The sequence below is a fragment of the Papio anubis genome, chromosome 3 (genome assembly GCF_008728515.1).
Source record: "Papio anubis isolate 15944 chromosome 3, Panubis1.0, whole genome shotgun sequence".
NCBI lineage: Eukaryota > Metazoa > Chordata > Mammalia > Primates > Cercopithecidae > Papio > Papio anubis.
In genome coordinates, this window is record NC_044978.1 from 166,033,642 (window position 1) to 166,053,923 (window position 20,282).

General features: G+C 38.8%; 1 long non-coding RNA gene across 1 annotated transcript in view; it reads left to right on the top strand.

The window, feature by feature from the left end:
- LOC116274099 overlaps window positions 1-20,282 on the top strand; it is an 89,654-nt gene that overhangs the window by 2,463 nt on the left and 66,909 nt on the right. The window contains exon 2 of the long non-coding RNA XR_004182580.1: window positions 1,944-2,150. This is a non-coding gene — a long non-coding RNA (uncharacterized LOC116274099). The remainder of the gene's footprint in view (window positions 1-1,943; window positions 2,151-20,282) is intronic.

Below are 20,282 nucleotides of genomic sequence, written 5' to 3' on the forward strand. Positions count from 1 at the left end.
CTGTTTTAGAATATTTTATACAATTGTTGCCAACTTTATTAAGGTATAATTGATAAATAAAAATTGTAGATATTTAAGGTGTATGGCCAGGTGCGGTGGCTCACGCCTGTAATCCCAGCACTTTGGGATGCTGAAGGGTGGGATCATGAGGTCAGGGAGATCGAGACCATCCTGGCCAACATGAAACCCTGTCTCTACTAAAAATACAAAAATTAGCTGGGTGTGGTGATGCATGCCTGTAATCCCAGCTACTCGGGAAGGTGAGGCATGAGAATCACTTGAACTCAGGAGGCAGAGGTTGCAGTGAGCTGACATTGCACTGCTGCACTCCAGCACGGGCGACAGAGAGACTCTGTCTCAAAAAAAAAAGGAAAAAAAAAATTAAGGTGTACAACATGATGTTTTGGTATACATACATTGTAAAGTGATGACCGTAATCCAGTGAATTAATATATCCACAAATATATTCACTACATGGATATATTAATGGTAACTATATGAGGTTACCATTTTGTGGATCTATATTAATCATATAATATATATTATTATATGTAATATATAAATAATTATTAATATAGATCCACAAAATGGTAACCTCACATAGTTACCATTTATTGGTAACCTCACATAGTAACCATTTTGTGAATCTATATTAATCATATAATATATATTATTATATGTAATATATAAATAATTATTAATATAGATCCACAAAATGGTAACCTCACATAGTTACCATTTATTGGTAACCTCACATAGTTACCATTTTGTGTGTATAATGAGAACATTTAAGATCTACTCTTTTATCAAATTTCAAGTGTACAATGCAGCATTGGCAACTAGAGTACTATGCTGTACAATCTATCTCCAGGACTTATCCATCCTGCCTAAATGAAACTTTGTAACCTTTGACCCAGGTCTCTTTATTTTCCTCATCCTGCAACTATAGATTTTTTTAAAATTCTGAGGTGTTAGTCAGAAAAAGATACTGTTTAATGAGTGTTTTATTCCACTTAGCTCAGTATAACCAATTAAATTGACGGTTAGAGGTAGATAAGAAAGACATGGCATTTCCCCTATGTCCATTAAAAAGCAAAACATCAGCCACTGTTCAATCAGTTCCTTAAATGTTAAGTAATTAATTTCTGTTCTGCTGCTCTCAGGTTAATGAGTCTTCTTTCACTAAGTCATTTGCCAAAGGACCAAATAAATAAATAAATGAAAGCCTTGATTTGACAAGTGTCCACGGTAATGTCAAGTTATAGTGAAAAACCTGTTCATGTTTCCTTCCCTGTAAATTGATAGTTAAGAGTACCCGGTACAGTCCTTTGCTGAGGAAAATGGTTGGGTTGTTCTGAAGATTCTTTTTCTAGAAGGCTTAATTTCTGATCTGTAGCTTGCAGGGAGACCTCTGCATCATTGCTACTCGCAGTTCTCTTCTCAACTCAGCATTGGTATCACCACCTGGGAGCTTGTAAGAAAGGCAGAATCTCAGGTCCCACCCCAGGTCCACTGAATCCAAATTTGCATTCTACCGAGATTCACCAGAGAAGGAAATGTGCTTTACAGTTTAAGAAGTGCTGATTTAAACATGTGTGAGGGAGAATTTGTGATGATAGTGAATGATTACTGTTAAATTATTATAGAAACCATAATATCAGAATGAAGGGGAATGTCATTAAAGTATAACACAATAATTTGAGAGAGATTAAGTCAAAGATTGCACTGAGAGTAAGAACATATTGTGAGCATGAATTCTGTTTATGGATTGAATTGTGCCACCCCCAGATTGATCTGAAGTCCTAACCCCATGTACTTCAGAATGTGTTGTTAAGTTGGAAATAGGGTCATAATTGATGTAATTAGTTAAGCTAAGATGAGGTAATTGATATTGGAGTAGGGTGGGATCCCTATTCAATATAACTTGTGTCTTTATAAAAAAGGAAAATGTGGATGCATTTAGGCACACGGGGAGGAGGCTGTGTGCAGCTAACACCATGTGAGACCGGGTGATACAGCAGAAGCCAAGGAACACCAAATATTGCCAAAAGCCACCAGACACTAACAGAGTGACATGGAACAGATTTCTCATCCTCAAAAGGAACCAAGCCTGCCAACACCTTCATATCAGACTTCTGGTCTCCAGAATCGTAAGACAATACATTTTTATTGTTTAAGCCCACCCAGTTTGTGGTACTTTATTAGAGAAGTCCTAGCAAACTAATACAAGTCTGGAAAATTTTTCAGGGACTTTTAATCCATTCCATAATGTAGGTTATGATTGTATTCTGTTGAAAAGTTACATTAAACCTAGAAATAATTTCTTTCAAGTAAAACATCAATTAGTTGACAAGCATGTCAGACTTTGAACATATGATCTTGTTTTTCTATTTGTTTGTTTGTTTGTTTTTTGAAACAGAGTCTCACTCTGTCACCCAGGCTTTCATGCAGTGGCACAATCTCAGCTCACTGCAAGCTCCATCTCCTGGGTTCACGCCATTCTCCTGCCTCAGCCTCCCCAGTAGCTGGGACTATAGGCGCCCGCCACCACACCTGGCTAATTTTTTGTGTTTTTAGTAGAAATGGGTTTTCACTGTGTTAGCAAGGATGGTCTCGATCTCCTGACCTCGTGATCCACCAGCCTCGGCCTCCCAAAGTGCTGGGATTACAGGCGTGAGCCTTAAGCAGACTTCTATGCAATCTGAGAGTCAATTGCTGAAACAATTGCTGAAACATGTTTATATAGAGAACATTCTGAAATTATATGTGTATAATGTGTATAATTAATCCTATGGGGGGTGCTGAGATTCCCTTTTTGTTTCATTAATTCTTCCCATATTGTGGGAGTCATAAAAAGAACAACTCTCACTGTAGTATTGAGTAATTGGACATCTGGAGCCGCTGCTTTTTTTTGTTTTTTTTTTTTCCTAGCATTCTTCCTACTCACATGAGGAGCAAATCTTTGCCATTACCCAGAAATGTTTGAGAAAACACCTCAAATAGTTTATACATAAAAGACACACTAAAAGTTTCATTATTCTAAACCGGGGGTGTGGATTTGTCAAAGGAAATCTTTAAAATATTGTTAAAAAAGCAAAATTTATAAGAATATAAATATAAGAAATCATTGCAGGTTTGATTCAGAGTAATATATGTAAATTCAACATAACAATAAGGATTATTAAAAACTCTAAACTTTGCAAAAGTGAGCCCTTTGTTGAAACAGATTTTAGATAATGAAAAAACTGTTCAGCTTGAAATATAACAGGCTTTTGAGTGAGAATATTATATAGGAACTGTATTATCCAGGAAAAACAAAGAATAATTTTTGCTATTTCTTCTTCAAAGCAGACTCTATATTCAAAGTGCACAGTTAAGTACCCCGTAAATGAGTGTTGGATTAGCTAATTCATAGTTTCACTGGGAAAGACAATAAAAGCATTGCTGTCTTAACTATGGGATCATTTCTTGAAGCTGGTTGAGCAGAAGGCAGTTTTGGCCTTTCTGTGGAGCAAATTGAAATAATGTCCTGGGACCATGTTGTGTTCATTTTCTATGACTGCTGTAACAAATTAGCATATTTAATGGCTTAATACAATGCAAATATATTATTTTACAGTTCTGGAGTCCAACTTGGGTCCATAGGGCTAAAACCAAGGTGTTGGTAGCACTGCATTTCTATCTAGGAGCTCAAAGAGGCTGGTTCAAGTTGTTGGCAGAATTCAGTTTCACCTGCTTGTGACTCTGTGATTCCCCCTTCTTGTTAGCTATAAGCTGAAGGCCTTTCTCAAATTCCAGAGGACACTATATTCCTCATTCACTTCTAAAGACTCATGTCATTAGATTAGGCCCATCTGGATAATCCAGGATGGTCTTTCCATTTCAAAGACTTCAGAATTAATTGCATTTGCAAACTCCTTTTTGCCATACAAAGTAACATATAGCTGTGGACTAGGGTGCTGACACCTTTGAGGGACTGTTTTTCTGCTTACACAAAGACATTGGACTAATGATGGCTTTCTCTCTTCCTGTGTTAAGTGGAGAAGTAGAAGTAATGATTTCACTAAAGCAAATAGTTTGATGGTTAAAATCAGAGCAAATCTTCAGTGGAGTTTGTGCCTAGGAAGGGGCATTAAGGGGCTTCTGAGAATCTGGATGTTGGTTACATGAATGTGTCTACATTGTAAAACTACAACAGATGAATATATATGATTTGGGGACTTTTCTGTATGTATACATGTTTTGTTAAAGAGTTTATATTTAGGGAGCTGGACGCAGTGGCTTATGCCTGTGATCCCAGCACTTTGGGAGGCTGAGGCAGGCAGATCACAAGGTCAGGAGATCGAGACCATCCTGGCCAACATGGTGAAACCTTGTCTCTACTAAAAAAAATACAAAAATAAGCTGGGCATGGTGGTGCGTGCCTGTAATCCCAGCTACTCAGGAGGCTGAGGCAGGAGCATCACTTCAATCAGGGAGTCAGAGGTTGCAGTGAGCCAAGATTGCACCATTTCACTCCAGCCTGGTGACAGAGCAGGACTCAGTCTCAAAAAAAAAAAAAAAAAAAAAAAAAAGTTTATTTTTAAAAACCAAAGGAATCACTCAAAATATTATCTTCCTTGATATGTGGTTTATGCACAGGGTTGGTGTTATTAAAAAATATAGTATATGGAACTTTAAACAGTTCTTAATTTAAAAATTAACAGTAATCAAATTTTTCTAAAATTTAATTCTATTTCAGATTTTGATATTTGAGTAATTAGTTAGTGATCAAATAACATGATAGATAAACGAGTAGTTTTTTTTTTTTTTAGAATAAGAAATTTTATAAAGACGACTTGCATTTGTTTTTAAATAATATAACTCTTTCTAGTCAAGAAACCAGTACAAACCATCTGGGCATACCAAGGTAAATTAAAAGATGTTCTTGTCCGTAGGGAGCTAATGAGAAATTAATCTGTTACAAATACTTATATAATTCAATGAGACTAGCGCTTCAATAGACGCGTATATAAAATAACTGGTAACCTACTCGTCTTAGTTTATTTTCTGCTGCTATAAGAGAATACCCATAGACTGGGTAATTTATAATGAAAAGTATATTTGGACCACTGTTCTGGAGGCCTGGAAGTCCAAGATCGAAGGGCTGCATTGGATGAGGTCCTTCTTGCTCCATCATAATGTGATGGAAGGACAAGTGAGCATGAGAGACACAGAGAGAAAATTAGACCATGCTCATCCTTTTGTCAGGAACCCACTCCTGCAACTGTCACATGAATCCATTCATAAGGGCAGAGCCCTTAGGGCCTCATAACCTCTAAAAGGCCCCACTTCTTAATACCATCATGATGACAGTTACATTTCAACAGGAGTTTTTCGGAGCCTTCAAACTAGAGCACCAGTTAAAGGAGCAACTAATTCTATTTTAAGAGTCGTGAGAATAACAATCATGGGAAGCTACAAAGATGTTTCTTTTGAACTAGGCCATAAAGAGTAAGTCAGAGTTTTCAGGTAAAGAGTTTGGTTGGAGAACTAAAAATAACCATCTAATTTTGACCTGCTGAAACACCCCCAGAACTACAGTAAATAGATTTTTTTAAAAAAAATACATAACCCCACAAGGATGGGGAGAGCAGAGGAAGAGACAACAGCAACAACGCAATTTAGTTATCAGAACCTTGACAGCTGGCTTAGGAGGTCTCAGAAAGCCAATCCTCAAACCTCATTATCAGAACCTTGACAACTGCCTTAGCAGATCTCAGAAAGCCAACCATCAAACCTCAGTGAAGAAAGTTAAGAAAAAGCTCATTTTACAGCCCTGAAACTTGAAGGGCTAGTAACCTGAAGGTCTTAGTGGCAAACAGGTGCAGCTCACATGAGGAGGACTAAGGTGAAAACACTTAGAAAAGTTAGAAACATAGATCCTTCTACTCCCCTTTTGAACCACTTCTGACTGACTTCTCTCATGCTCGGGAAGGAATCTATGAATGTATTCTCCATGGAGGGTAAAATAGAGGATCTGTGACATGAGGCACAACTGACGGTGTGGCTACTCTACTGCAAATGGAGGAATTGGAGACCATGTGCCTCCCAAAACTGAGTGCAGCCATTGTTAACTCTCTCATCCAACTTGTGTCCAGATAATGGCAGCCAGTCCAATATTCTCCAGAGAGGAGAATAAACAGTTCTTCACTCTACTCTGTAAACTGATCATCTCAAGGAGGAAGACATTTTTAAAACATCCAATGAATGGTGTGACAGTGAAACTTCTAGTTGACAAGCCTTTTCCATATTTTTAGAGCTTCCAAATATTTTTCTCACTTTCCTTGATTATGAACAGACCCAAAGACTCTACTCAGTTTGTTTTTTCTTGAGAGCTTTCACCTAATTGTGAACAATATTTTATTATCTTTACTTTCCTAGGCTTATGCTACATTGAAAAATGTATACTAGGGTAAACTTACAAAGAAACAGTAAGGAAGAGTAAACCATAAGGCAAGCAAATTATAATAGAACAGACATAATAGCAAGAGAAATGTAATTGTAATAGAATTGTAATACTCTATGCTACAGGAGCAAATTACCCCATATTAGTTTGCTAGGGTTGCCGTAACAAAATACAACATACTATGTGGCTAAAACAACAAAATGCTATTTCCTCAGAGTTCAGGAGGCTAGAATTCTGAAATCAAGATGTTGGTTGGTTTCTTTTGAGGGCTGTGGAGAAAGGATCTGTTCCAGGCTGTCTCCTTGACTTGTAGATGATTGACTTCATGTTCACATGATATTCTCACTATGTGTGTGCCTGTGTCCAAATTTCCCCCTTTTATAAGGACAGCAGTCATATTGGATTAGAGGTCCATCCTACTCCAGTGTTATCTCATCCTTATTACGTCTGCAATGAGCCTGTTTCCAAATAAGGTCAGATTCTGACATACTGGAGGTTAGGTTTTAAACATGAATTTTGGGGTGGGCACAATATGACGCATAACAATCCCCGAATCTCAGTGGCTTAAGAAAATAAAAGTTTTTCACTTACATATTGTATCATGCAAGTCAGATAGCCACCTTTCATTCTGTAGCTCGATGTGTGGGAAAAAAGTGGCCTTACCAAGGATAGGACAGCAGGTCAACAGCAGAATGAAGGGGACACGCCAGCTCTACTGTCTTGGCCCAGGAGAGACACAAAATCACTTCCACCTCCCAGACATTGACCAGAGCTAGTCACAAGCCCCAGTCTAACTGCAAGAGGTGTCAGAAGTGGATATTCAGTGAGCTGATGGGGCCAGAATTGGGCACACAATTAATTCCCAGGCAACCCAGTCAGATTTTTATTTGAATAATTTGAACCAAGAGACATAGATCGTGTCTCGTAAGAACATAATGAGTGTCAGTTTGTGTGAGCTCCTGTCAATAGGGCTTTGTGCCAAGTGCTTGCTGTTAAGGTAGAGAAAGTGATCCTACAGAATAAGGAAGAGCATGGAGTAGCATAAAAGAGTAGAGGAAAAACAAGAAAAATGGATTATTATGGAGCTTATGTGAGGCTAATTCTCTGATAATCATCTGAGTCTTTGAAATAAACATTTTTAATTCGAGCAATATGCAAATATAGCCAGTTGCCTATATATGTTCTCCTTTTCTTCCTTACTAACAGAAACCCAATTTCTTCAGGGCAGTGACTTCGCTATAAAACACAATAAAATATATACATACATATTAAAAGTAAAAATAAAAAACATACTTCCCATTGTCGTTAGTGTAACACAGGTCTGGCCACATGATCACAAAGGATTATATGCTGCAGAGTTATGAAAAAGTGCTTTTTTTTAATGCAAGTGCTATACTTTCTTGTGGCTTCATTCTTTATCCTTTTTGGAATGCAAGAGTAAATGTGGACAAAAAATACAAAACCCATATGCTAATGACTATGAAACAAGAAGGCAAGAGGAACCTGGGGCACTTGGACTTCATGTCACTGTCAAACCACTTCTAAACTGCACTTCTCTTCCTGACTTCTTGTTATGTGATAGAAATAAGTTAACTACCTTTCGGTCGTTTATTTTCCGGTAAGTTCAACCTAACTCAATCCGTAGGTTCAATTCTAGAGAAGAGAATCTTCCATAAAGGCAAGCTTGAAATGTATACTTTTTCTTTTTTTTAATTATGGTAAGAAAACATAAACACATAACATAAAATTTACCGAATGAGATCCATTTTGAAGTACACAGCCCAGTAGTATTAAATATTTTCACATTGTTGTGCAATGAAACTTTTTCATGTGTTGTTATTTGAAGATGGGATCTTAGGAGATAATTATGTTGACATTAGGTTATGAGGGTGAGGCTCCCATGATGGGATTAGTGCTTTTATATAAAAAGATACTAGAGTTTGTGTGTGTGAGCTCTCTTGTTCTCTCTCTCTCTCTGCTAAGTGAGGACACAACAGGAAGGCAGCCTTCTGTAAGCCAGGAAGAGACACCCTTACCAAGATTTGGTCATGCTAGCACCCTGATCTTAGACTTCCAGTCTCCAGAACTGTGAGAATATGAATTTCTGGTGTGTAGGCCACCCAGTCAATGCTATTTTGGTATGGCAGCCTGAGCTGACTAAGACAGCAATAAAGGACATAACTTTTATGTCCATCAGTGGGAGAATAATTGGATAATTATTGAGCATTACACATCTATTAAAAAGAATAAATAAGAGGTGAATGTATTGGTTTCATTGGTGTCCATGATCTATTTTAAGAGAGAAAAAAAGGAAATTGTAGAGTGATGCGTATGGATTGGACTTCTATTTGTAAATGAAATTAAAACGAAACTAAAATGGATATATATTTTTATATATAAACATACAAATATAGACATATCTATTTACTGACCTATCCATGTGTCTGCCTCTATCCATCCCCATTTGTCTACATATGAATCTGTCTAACCTATCTACTGCTACCTGTGAGTCTAGAGAAATGCTTAACATAGTACTTTCTTCTGAAGAGTGTAATTAATAGACAGCAGGGGAAAGATTAATTTTATTCCTTATATATCTCTGCATTGTTTCCATTCTTAACACAAACATGAAGTTTTGTAATTCAGATAGAAGAATTTTAATTAGTTTTTTATGGTGGGGTTTTAAAGCACCTTACTGTGTAGCTTAAGAATTAAAATACTCGAGAGAAGGTTGATCAGAGATATTTTCCATTTGAGTATTTCTTATCTCATCCTATCCTATATGATAAAAAGGAATTCTCTCATAACCGAGTATGCCGTTGTAAGTCCTAATTACAGAAAGCCTGTAATGTAACTATTTGAAAATTTATAAAGTTAATTGTTTGGTTTCTCAAAGCCAGTTATCAGAAAGGGAAAAATAAAGAAAACATATCATCCAAATAAATTACTTGATATGTTCTAAAACAATGTGTATTAAAAAATAATATTTACCTTCCATACTTCATCTTTTAGAGTTGAAAGATATACTCAGGGGCCAAATAGCAGAGATCCCTTATTTTAAAGTTCAGACAAATGAAGCCCAGAAAGTATCCACAATTTGCCCACAATCTGTAATTAATTGATAAGAAAAATTAAGACAGCAGCTGAAAAACTAATGATTAGAAAACTAATATGGAAAACTTTAAGGAAAACGTGTTTCATCTACTTGTTACATACAGTAAACCACCCTAGAACGTAGTGGCTTAAAACAATGGCGATTTATTACTTTTCATGATCCATGGGTCAGGAATTAGGGCTAAGCTTGCTATGTGGTTTCTTTTCACACAGTGTTGGCTAGGGATTTTCACTTGGCTGCATCTAGCTCAAAGCTAGTTGTCTTGTTGCCCTTCCATGCTTCACATGATGAGCTTGGGTTTCCTCACAGCATGGTGATCTGAGGGTAGTCCAGCCTCCTTCCAAGAAGGAACATTCCAAGAGGATAAGCACCAATGTCTTAAAGCTCTTCACAAGCTTTTCTTTTGCCATGTTTACTAATGCCATACTGGTCAGAGAAAGTCATGGGGCAAGATAGATGACTGTCAAACCACAGTTTATAAAAAAGAAGGCATAAATGGATATAATCTTATGTTAGCCTTCAAACAACAAGGAATCATAATTTAAAGGCTCAAACATGAATACACTGTATTTTTTTAGTATAGGAGTTGGCAAACATTGGCACTAGGTCCAGGAGACCAAAATGTCACTGTGATCTACCAGTTGGCATAGGGGCTTTGAAGGTCAGGTGATCAATGGAGTTGTAGCTCAGGTCTATCCCACAGTGGCTCCAGTGAGTCCCTGAAGCCATGCTGTGATTATTTCCCCATTTCTGGGATGCATAATTTAAACAGACATTCTCAGAAACTGGCAGAATTCTCACATTCATTCCCTGGCCTGTGAAGTGAGAGCAACAAAAGTAGTAGAAAAGGCCAGGGGAAAACCACTAAAACAACCTTTACCTAGGAAAATAATAGACCAAAAACAGCATCACATGCCGAGAACGATATCAGTGATGAATGCCACCAACAAGCACTTAAATTATATGGAAGTGATAACTGCCATCACATTTCCACTCAAGTCACCTATTTGACCAGTATAGAAAACTGATAAAACTGGGAGAAGCACAGTGGATTTTCATAAAGCTAAACCAGGTGGTGACTTCAGTCACAGCTACCATACCAGGTGAGGTTTCATTGCTTGGGGAAATTAACACATTCCCTGGTACCTAGTATGCAACTATTGATCTGGCCAATGATTTTATGCCCAATACCCATTAGTAAAGACTAGGTGAAGCAGTTTGCTTTCATCTGACAAAGCCAGCAATACACTTTTACTGTCCCACTTCAGGGGTATATCGGCTCTCCTGCCATACATCATAATTTAATTGATGGGAACTTAGCCTTTTCCTTCCATAAAAAATTACACTGGCTGTTTGCACTGATGATATTTGGATGATTGGACCTAATGAGCAAGAAGTAACAACTACTCTATATCTACTGGGAACATATTTACATATCAGAATGTGGAAAATAAATCTGACCAAAATTGAAGTACCTCCACCGCAGTACAATTTCTAGGGATCCAGTGGTGTGGGGCATGTTGACATAGGTGAAGACACGTTGCATCTGACCTCTCTTACGACCAAAAAAAGAGATACAACACCTAGTGGGCCTCTTTGGATGTTGGAGAAAACATGTTTGACACTTGGGTGCATTATTGTAGCCCATTTACCAAGAGACCCTAAAAGCTACTAGTTTTGAAAAGAGAAGGCTCTGCAACAGTTCCAGACTGCTGTCCAAGCTGCTGTGCCACTTGCAACAGTTCCAGACTGCTATCCAAGCTGCTGTACCACTTGGGTCAAATGATCAAGTACCTCTAATGGTGTTTGAAGTGTCAGTGGTAAAAAGACAGGTGCTGTTTAGAACCTCTGACATAAAGCAATCATTTTATTCCGGTGAATGATAAGCACATTTTGAAACTTTTCACAAATTATCCCATATCTTTCATTTCTCACTCTGTACATTTCACCTGGTGTGATGTTTGATTTTATTTGTCAACTTGGCTGGGCCATGGTGCGTAGATACTTGGTTAATCATTATTCTGGATGTTTTTGTGAGGCTGTTTTGGTGTGGGACTTACATTGACATCAGTAGACTTTGAGTAAAACAGATTGCCCTCCATAAGGTGGGTAGTCTTCACCCAGTCAGTTGAAGGCCTGGATAGAACAAAAGAATGACCTTCCCTGAGGCAAGAGGGAAATCTACAGCTGACAGCCTTCAGATTTGAACCACAGCATTGGCTCTGGGGTTCTGCTCTGCAAATTTTGGACATGGCACCCTCCATAAACACATGAGCCAATTCCTTAAATATCTCTACACACACGCGCGCGCACACACACACACACACACACATTATTGATTCTGTTTCTCTAGAGAATAGTACACTTGATTTCTCCGTATTTGGAGTAAATTCTAGTTGTCCAGTAGGGCAGCCTGGAATAACAATATCAAAAGTCTGTAAAAAGGTTAATCTGTGTTCCCAAACTCTTAACTTTCAATGCTAGAATCTCTAAAATACTTGTTTGCTTCTAAGAGGCATTGGCTGACTTTGGTTTTTGGTTCCCACATTGGTTTAAAGAAAGAGATTAATGCTGGGAATAAGATAGCTCCGAAGAGTGAAACAAAGGTAAATTAACAAATTGGCTCCATCAGTGATATCTATCATTTTCAGATTAGGGTCTAAGCTAGGGTAAAACCTTCCTGATTAGCTGTCTTCCTTGGGAAGATAACCCAATTCTTGTCAGTTCTTGCTTTCATTTTTTGTTCCACATGACTATCTTGCCTGTCTTATTGTTGAGATATGAGTAATGGAGTTAAAATTAACTTAATTTAATGTGTTTGTTATCTGTTCAGATTTTTATTCAAAAATTTAAAAGAATTAAGACTTTTAAAATGTGCAAATATGTACCAATATTTATTTCTCTATCATGTTAGAAGGATCCAAAAACTTTGGTCGAAGTTTAGGTTTTAGCCACTAGATGGCAGTGGATAACTATCTCTTTTACTTTGCTTTCCCACATTCAACTCCAGCTAATGTTTCCTATTGTCAGCTGGCAAATTGAAGAGAGGAAATATATAAAGGCTATTTACTGGAGATGTTGAACAAGATAGAGATTTTATTAATGGAGTGTTGAACACATTTTGTAATTCAACTGCTAGCAAAATTCTTTTCTTTATTGTTATATATTTGTACGATTAAAAGGAGAAAATAGCATCAGCATTGAAACGTACAAAAACATGGTCAGGCTAAATGCAATCAGCATTGACCGGAAATGCTTATCTTGACCAAATGCTAAGCAGAGGAGAATGACTGTAGCCTAATACATCTGCTGGGCTGCTTTGAAACATTGTTTTTGACCACGTGTAAGAGACAGTTTGCATTTTCATGACACCTACACCCAAGAGCACTACGAGTACGGCTTCTGGATGTCAAGAGAGAGCCTTCCTGCTGGAGTCTTTTACCTCAAACTAAAGAAAAAGGAATCCCTCAAAGAAAATGTGCTTGGAGACTCAGGATTTAAACTTTATCACTGGTTGTCTCTTTGTATTATATTTAACATTAGATTTTTCCCAACCTATGTAGAACATTCGGTGTGTGGTCCATGATGGTCTTTTGGGGATGGACTGACTGCCAAGTAGAGCTATGGTTAGGAATCCTGTGATCCATGGGTAATATTATGCTACTATTTAAAAAAATGTATTTACAGAGGCAAAAGTCTGAGCTTAAAATTCTTAGGATCTTTAGTATGTGGAAAAGATTTCGAGAATAACAATAATGAAGCAATTCAAAGAACAGGGTAGGCATTTCTCCCTAAAAACCTAGAGGAGGAAGCATGAAAAACCACCAATGTTGCCCAAAGTATTCATAGGCCTTGAAAACATTTTTAAGCAACAAGGGAAGAAAATATTAATATTTAACAGAGTGCCACTTCAAAAGGAAAGGGGCAAAATGCTTGGTTAACAGCACATGACTTGTAGCAGTATCAGTGTTCTTGGAGACAGGCTAAAGAAGGCCACCATTAACAACCAAAGTTAGTGTCACAGCAGGCTCCACCCCCTTCCCCTTCTACAGGAGTAGAAGGCAGGAATCCATGCTCAGGCTATCTAAGAAGCCAAACCTTCAAAGTGTGTTGGGAGACTAAAATGCCCCAGCCTATCCCCTTATCTTATTCTTATTTATGAACAAGCATCCCTTAGTCTTCTTTATTTTCAGTGTGTTGCACTCATGTCCCTCCATGACATAACAAGGAGGAAAATAAATGCATACGTATTGGATGCTATTTTCCAGATGCCAAGTCTCTCTCCAGGTAGTAATTAGGAAAGAGTTTTATAGAACATTTAGCAATAGCACCCGGGGAGTCTGAAAGAGTTAATTTCTCTCTTTATACAATTTCTACCAAAGGATTGCTTCTGGGAGGAACTCTATTTAATACCGTTCATAAAAGAGATAAAGCTGGGGACTAAAGTGGGGTAGGAGGAGATGTGCATCGCTAATATCTTTAAAAACAGAGATGAATAGGATTCAAAAGACCTCAATAAATTAAAAAAAAAAAAAAGACCTTTTTAAAATAGTGATATGTGCCAGCTGGCACACACAGGAATCGATATTCTGAGTACTTTAGGGACAAGGTTTAATTCTTTTGGGTCTCATGTAGCATCTGATGCAGAGCTCTGCACTTAGCGGGCACCTAGTTAATATTTATTAAAATCAGATTGAATGTGGAACAAGTATGCACACACACACACACACACATACACACACACACACACACTAGTAATTAGAATTACCCAAGCTGAAAAAGTCACTAATGCTACAAGCATTATAAGCATTATACCAAAGGTTCACAGAAGGAGTTCACACTGTGGGGGACGATTCTCCTGAAGCATTTTCATGCACAGAGCAAAATGACCCAGACGTTCTCCGAATCAGGGTGGGGTAGGCTTGAAGGGCCTGCTGTATAAGAGCAGCCTCCCTGCGCTGGTTATGAAGCTCTGTTTCTCAGCCTCAACCCTCCCTTTCACACTCTACTTTGTAATGCTGGCGCTGGGTCTCTGTAGACAGCATCTCCCCTATGCCGCTGGCTCCCTAATAAACTCTGCCAAGAGGGTGCTGGCAGCAGACTGGAAAGCAGGTGAGCTGCTGAGAAAATTTTCTTCTCTTTTGTTGGCTTGCTGGTCCTGTTGGTGTCAGGCCAGCTCAGCAGGTGGTTACAGTGAACAGATTTGTTCCAAACTTTCTGCAGCAGCCTTAGCATGTTCCTCAGAGATACCATCTCCACTCGGTCAGCCACCCAGCTGCTCCAGGACTTCTAACCTCAGTTCCACAGCCACACACAATGGCAGGCAGGGCCATCTCCACCTCCTCAGTGGTCTGGATCCCAGCGCCACCGGAATCTTTACTAAGTTCAAGGCTCTAACAACTTGATCCTGTTGCCTTTGTACCCCCAGCCCTGGAAGGGAGTCGCAGCAACTTTCTGAAGCTACTATCTCTGTGTTATCTCTGCATTCTCTTTTCACTTTTGTAGCCTTTGTGTTCCTCCTATACCTTGTCAATCCATTCCCTCTGTAACATTCTACTCTTGAAATTGCTGGGTGTTTTCCTAACCAGACCCTGAGGAATACCCTCTCTCATGAATCTTTCTCTTTTTCTCTCACTGCTTCTCATCTTAGCATCTGTGAACACCAGGTACGTTAGATGCCTTCTTATTCAAGTCCCCCACACTCCGTTTGAATATAAGCTCCATGAGAACATAAAATTTGTGTTTTCTTTCTTGCTGAATAACCAGACTTCAGAACAGTTTCTTCTATTAGGTATGCCTTCAATATGTATCTGTCAAAAGAACAAATGAATGAATGAATGGGTGTAGAATGAACACATGAAAGAAATGGCTATGGTTTTTTCTCTTTTTTTTTAGACGGAGTCTCGCTCTGTGGCCAGGCTGGAGTGCAGTGGCACAATCTTGGCTCACTGCAACCTCCACCTCCCGGGTTCAAGCAATTCTCCTGCCTCAGCCTCTCAAGTAGCTGGGACTACAGGCACGTGCCACCACACCCAGCTAATTTTTGTACTTTTAGTAGAGACGGGGTTTCACCATGTTGGCCAGAATGGTCTCAATCTCTTGACCTCGTGATCCACCCGCCTCGGCCTCCCAAAGTGCTGGGATTGTAGGCGTGAGCCACAGCACCCGGCTGGCTATGGCTATTTCTACGGCTTTATGCTTCTGCTCTCTGCTGTCCTATCCCATGTCCATTCTTGGCACTCTGTTACTCTCTCTAAACTAAACTCAGCTTCAATAGTTACCTTCTAGGCTGGTTGGCACAGGATAAGACTATCGAAACTGAATACTTTAGGTTAGTGGTTCTCAACTGTTCTCCCCAGAGGGTATTGGGCAATGTCTGGAGACCATTTTCATTGTCACGACTGGGAGGCAAAGATCCTTCATGGCATCTATTTTGCAGGGATGCTGCAAAATATCCAACCATGTGCAGAACAGCCCCCCATGACCAGGAATCATCTGGTCGAAAATGTCAACAGTGCCGCTATTGCTATTGAGAAACCCTGATTTACATGTTAACTGTTTAGAAACAAGAGATTCCTCAGATGATACTTTTAGGCATCTTTTGGTCCTGTTAATTTATTTCTCTGGCTATATGAGGCCAAGTATCCTTGATGAAGAAAGATACAACTCATTTTGTCATGGCCAAAGACCCAGATGTTTTTCAACAAAATGATATTTGAAATGCTGAGAACAGAATATCCAGAGGACTGGCTAAATATTTGGCTCTTTGGCTGGACTTTTGTAGAGTTACATAGACAGAGTCTGTGATTAAAAGTCGGAGAGTGATATGATAGCCAGAGGGCCAGGGGAGGGGTGAGGGCAGGCAGTGGGTTGTATATGATGTTGCATAAGAAATGTTTAAAAGAACAGAGCGTCTTCTTTCTATTGATCCAAATCCCCTAATAATTATAAGAACCAGCTGTTTTTCTCCCAAATAATCCAAAGAATAGCCATTAACTGGAGACACAGAGTTTAAAAATGACATAAATCACTTGGGTATTTACATTTTGAAGGTCATTGTGGATTAGTCAGGTGGTCTCCTCCTGGACTTCAATTATCAAAATATATTTTCCTAAAAAAATTGACCCGCTTGGATAATTGCTATTCTGATGAACTCCAACCCTAAGCTTCCTCTTCTACTCCCACATTTCCTTGAACAAGTTCGTTCTATCATCTTAGCCACCAAAATATCCACAAGGTATATTTTTCTTCTCAGTGTATGGCAGTAATCCCATCTAATACATCAAGTGGAATACAAAGTACTATGCAACTGTTACAAATTTTTCCGGCACAATTCCCAGAGTCATTACTTAGTGTCATCTTCTTTCCAAACTATACTAACTTTTTCAGTAAACACATTTGAGCTTTCACCCATATTCATCATCTTTAAATTATAACTCCTCTAATCAAATAATTAAAGATGGTCATTAAAAGAACATTTAGTTGGTTTCACATACTCGCTGCTAAAATTGCAGTTGTTTGAAGACATTAAAGATAGTATATCCCCGAGGGTTACCTGTGAAGTTTGTCAGATAACATGGAGATGTCCAGCTAAATTTAAATAGCAGATAAACCACACGTTTTTCAGCGAAAGTATATCTCATGCACTACATGGGAAAGCTTTGTGCTTGAAAACTTGTGGTTTATCTGAAATTCGAGTTTCACTGAATGTCCTTATTTGCTAAATCTGACCACCCAGTGCTTGTCTGTCAAGGTTTACATCTTTGCAAACTCTTTTCATACAGAATTTCTTTGAAATAGTATTAGCAAGAATATTTTCTTTGTGATTCATGGACCCTTCTTCTCCAATGATGAGATACTCACAAAATAATTAGAATCTCTAGGAATATTTACCTCACTGAAAAAAATGCAGTCGTGAACTCTGGTTTCAAATTAGCCTGTAATATCCTGAAAACAAGTTCCGTGATCTTGACCATTTGCAAAGTGTATAGTTGCTGTTTCTGTTAGACTCTAATGCAACTAAGACTGAGTTCCCCTCTATCCACTTAATCACAGGTCCCAGAGGAAAACCCAGTGATTCCCCTTTTGGTTGATGATCAGTGGACATGGCATGTGAAGAAATAACTCCTTAGCCATGTCACATATGGTCATCAAACCGGGCTTGGCTCAGCTGATCTGATTACCTGAGTTTTCTCCTGATTAATTCTGAATGACACAGAAAAATCAATCATGAGGACAGCCAAAATAATCATCTAGTCAGATGATTCAGTTATATAAACTTGACCTTAACCTCTTTCTTTCAACCTATGTTCATTTCAAAGAGATTTTTAACAGATATGCAAGGGGAAAAAGTAAGAGCAGTAATGTTTTCCTCAAAATCTACTGTCTTACAAGCCAGTAATTTTAAGCAATTCCATTAAATGCAATTAACTAGCTTTAGGAATTCTTTTGTTTTTCCTCTTTTCTTTGTACTAAAGAAAACACACTATAAAATCTTAATCATGTAAAACATCTACTCTGAATTGAATACCAGACACTAAGTAATTCAGCCCCAACCTCACAACTGGAAACACTTAGGCACATTTTTTTTCCTAACACTATACTGATACCTTTATTTGTGAAAAATATATACTATTAAAAAATAAAGATGTTTTTGCCTTCCTATATTTCAGTGCACTATGACAGAAGTCTCCTCTCTCCAATGTGAAAATTATGTCTTTTCTCCGTAATGTAAATCAAATGCCTTCTTTAAAATTCTAAAGATAAAATTCTTAAATATGACCTATTTGTTAACTCATGACACAGTGATTAAAAGCCTGCTGTAATACACATTGTTTGTAGACATGAGGCTGTAGACACTAAAATGAGGGCAGAAAAGGAGGAGGCCCAGTTACATACACAGTGAGCAATAAGTGTGCCAATAACATAGTAAAGAAGCTTATAAGTAGAAGATTTGAATAACATTAGGAAATCAAAGAATTCTCCTGGGAGTACTACATGGTGTAATTTTTTTTTTTTTTTTTTTGAGGCAGAGTCTTACTCTGTCACCCAGGCTGGAGTGCAGTAGCATAATCTCAGCTCACTGCAAGCTCCACCTCCCAGGTTCAGGCAATTCTCCAGCCGCAGCCTCCCAAGTAGCTGGGACTACAGGTGCACCCCACTGTGTCTGGCTAATTTTTGTATTTTTAGTAGAGATGAGGTTTCATCATGTTGGCCAGGCTGGTCTCAAACTCCTGACCTCAGGTGATCCGCCCACCTCAGCTTCCCAAACTGCTGGGATTACAGGTGTGAGCCACCACCCCCGGCCCATGGTGTAATTTTTGAAGGACAAATATGAGTTTGTCACCTGAACCAAAAGAACAGGAACATTCCCAGCACACACGTAAAAATCAAACAACCTCCCTTCCCCAAACAGCACACATGTTATGACTGTATGAAACAAATGATGTATTTGGAAACCCCAGGCATTTTAGAGGGTTTGAACACCAAGTATAAAGCAAAAAGTAGGAATGAGGCTAGGGAAGTTGGAAAGACCTTACTGCTTCCTTTTCAAGTACTGATGGATCAACTAAGAAAATCAGAGCAGGGGTTGAGCTGGCAAAGTGAGCAGATTGGCTCAATGGAGCTCAAGGAATAGTAGCCATGAACTGTTGTGGAAGTGAAGGGAGAGTGAGAAGCCCCTACAGAGGGGAACTAAGAAGCCAGTGCACTGAAGAGGAATCGGTGACTTTGACAGTGAGAGGGAGTTTGCCTTGGGATAGTTGGACACAAATCGTTCATTCAGCCAACGTTTATTAGCTAGTTGCTCTATGCCAGCTCTGGGCTCGCTGTGGTTTCAGTGTGGTTTCTCCAAAATGCAGGCATTGCCAATGTGATAGTACTAAGCAATGGGGCCTTTAAGAGGTAATGAGGCCGCTAGGGCTCCTCCCTTGGGAATGGGACTAAGTCCCTTATAGAGGAAGCTTCACACAGTTCAATCACTTACCCCCTGCCATGTGAACACACAGCGTTTCTTCCCTCTAGAGGAGCTGCCCTCATGAGACAACTGAACCTGCCAGTGCCTTGATCTTGGACTTCTCAGCCTCCAGAACTGTAAAAAATAAATTTCCATTCTTTATGTGTTACCCAGTCATTGGTATTTAGTTATAGCAGCACAAAGATATGCTGGTTGTTCAAAATGAAAGAAAATTAAAATCTTATGCTTCCTTTTCTGCTATGTTTCCTATTTCTGCTTTAACAAATTATCACAAACATGGTGGCTTAAAACAACACACATTCATTATTTTACTGTTCTGGCGGTCAGTAGCATGAAGTGTTTCTCACTGGGCTGCAATCAAGGCATCCACAGGGTCGCGTTTCTTTCTGGAGGTTCTCAGGAAAAATCCATTTTCCTGCCTTTTGCAGCTGCTAGAGGCTCCTCACCTTCCTTGGCTTGTGGCTGTCCTGTCATCATCAAAGCAAGTAATAGTCAGTAGAAACTTTCTCATATCACATCACTCCAGAGGGAAAGTCCTGCCTCTCTCTTCCACTTTTAAGGATTCCCGTGATTATACTGGGCCCACCTGGATAATCCAGGCTCATCTTTTCACCTCAAGAACAGTTGATTAGCTAACTTAATTCTACCTGAAATCTTAATTCCCCCTTGCCAGGTAGCACATTCCACAGGTTCCAGGGATTAGGGCATGGACATATTTGAGAAGGAGGTATTATTTGGCCTAC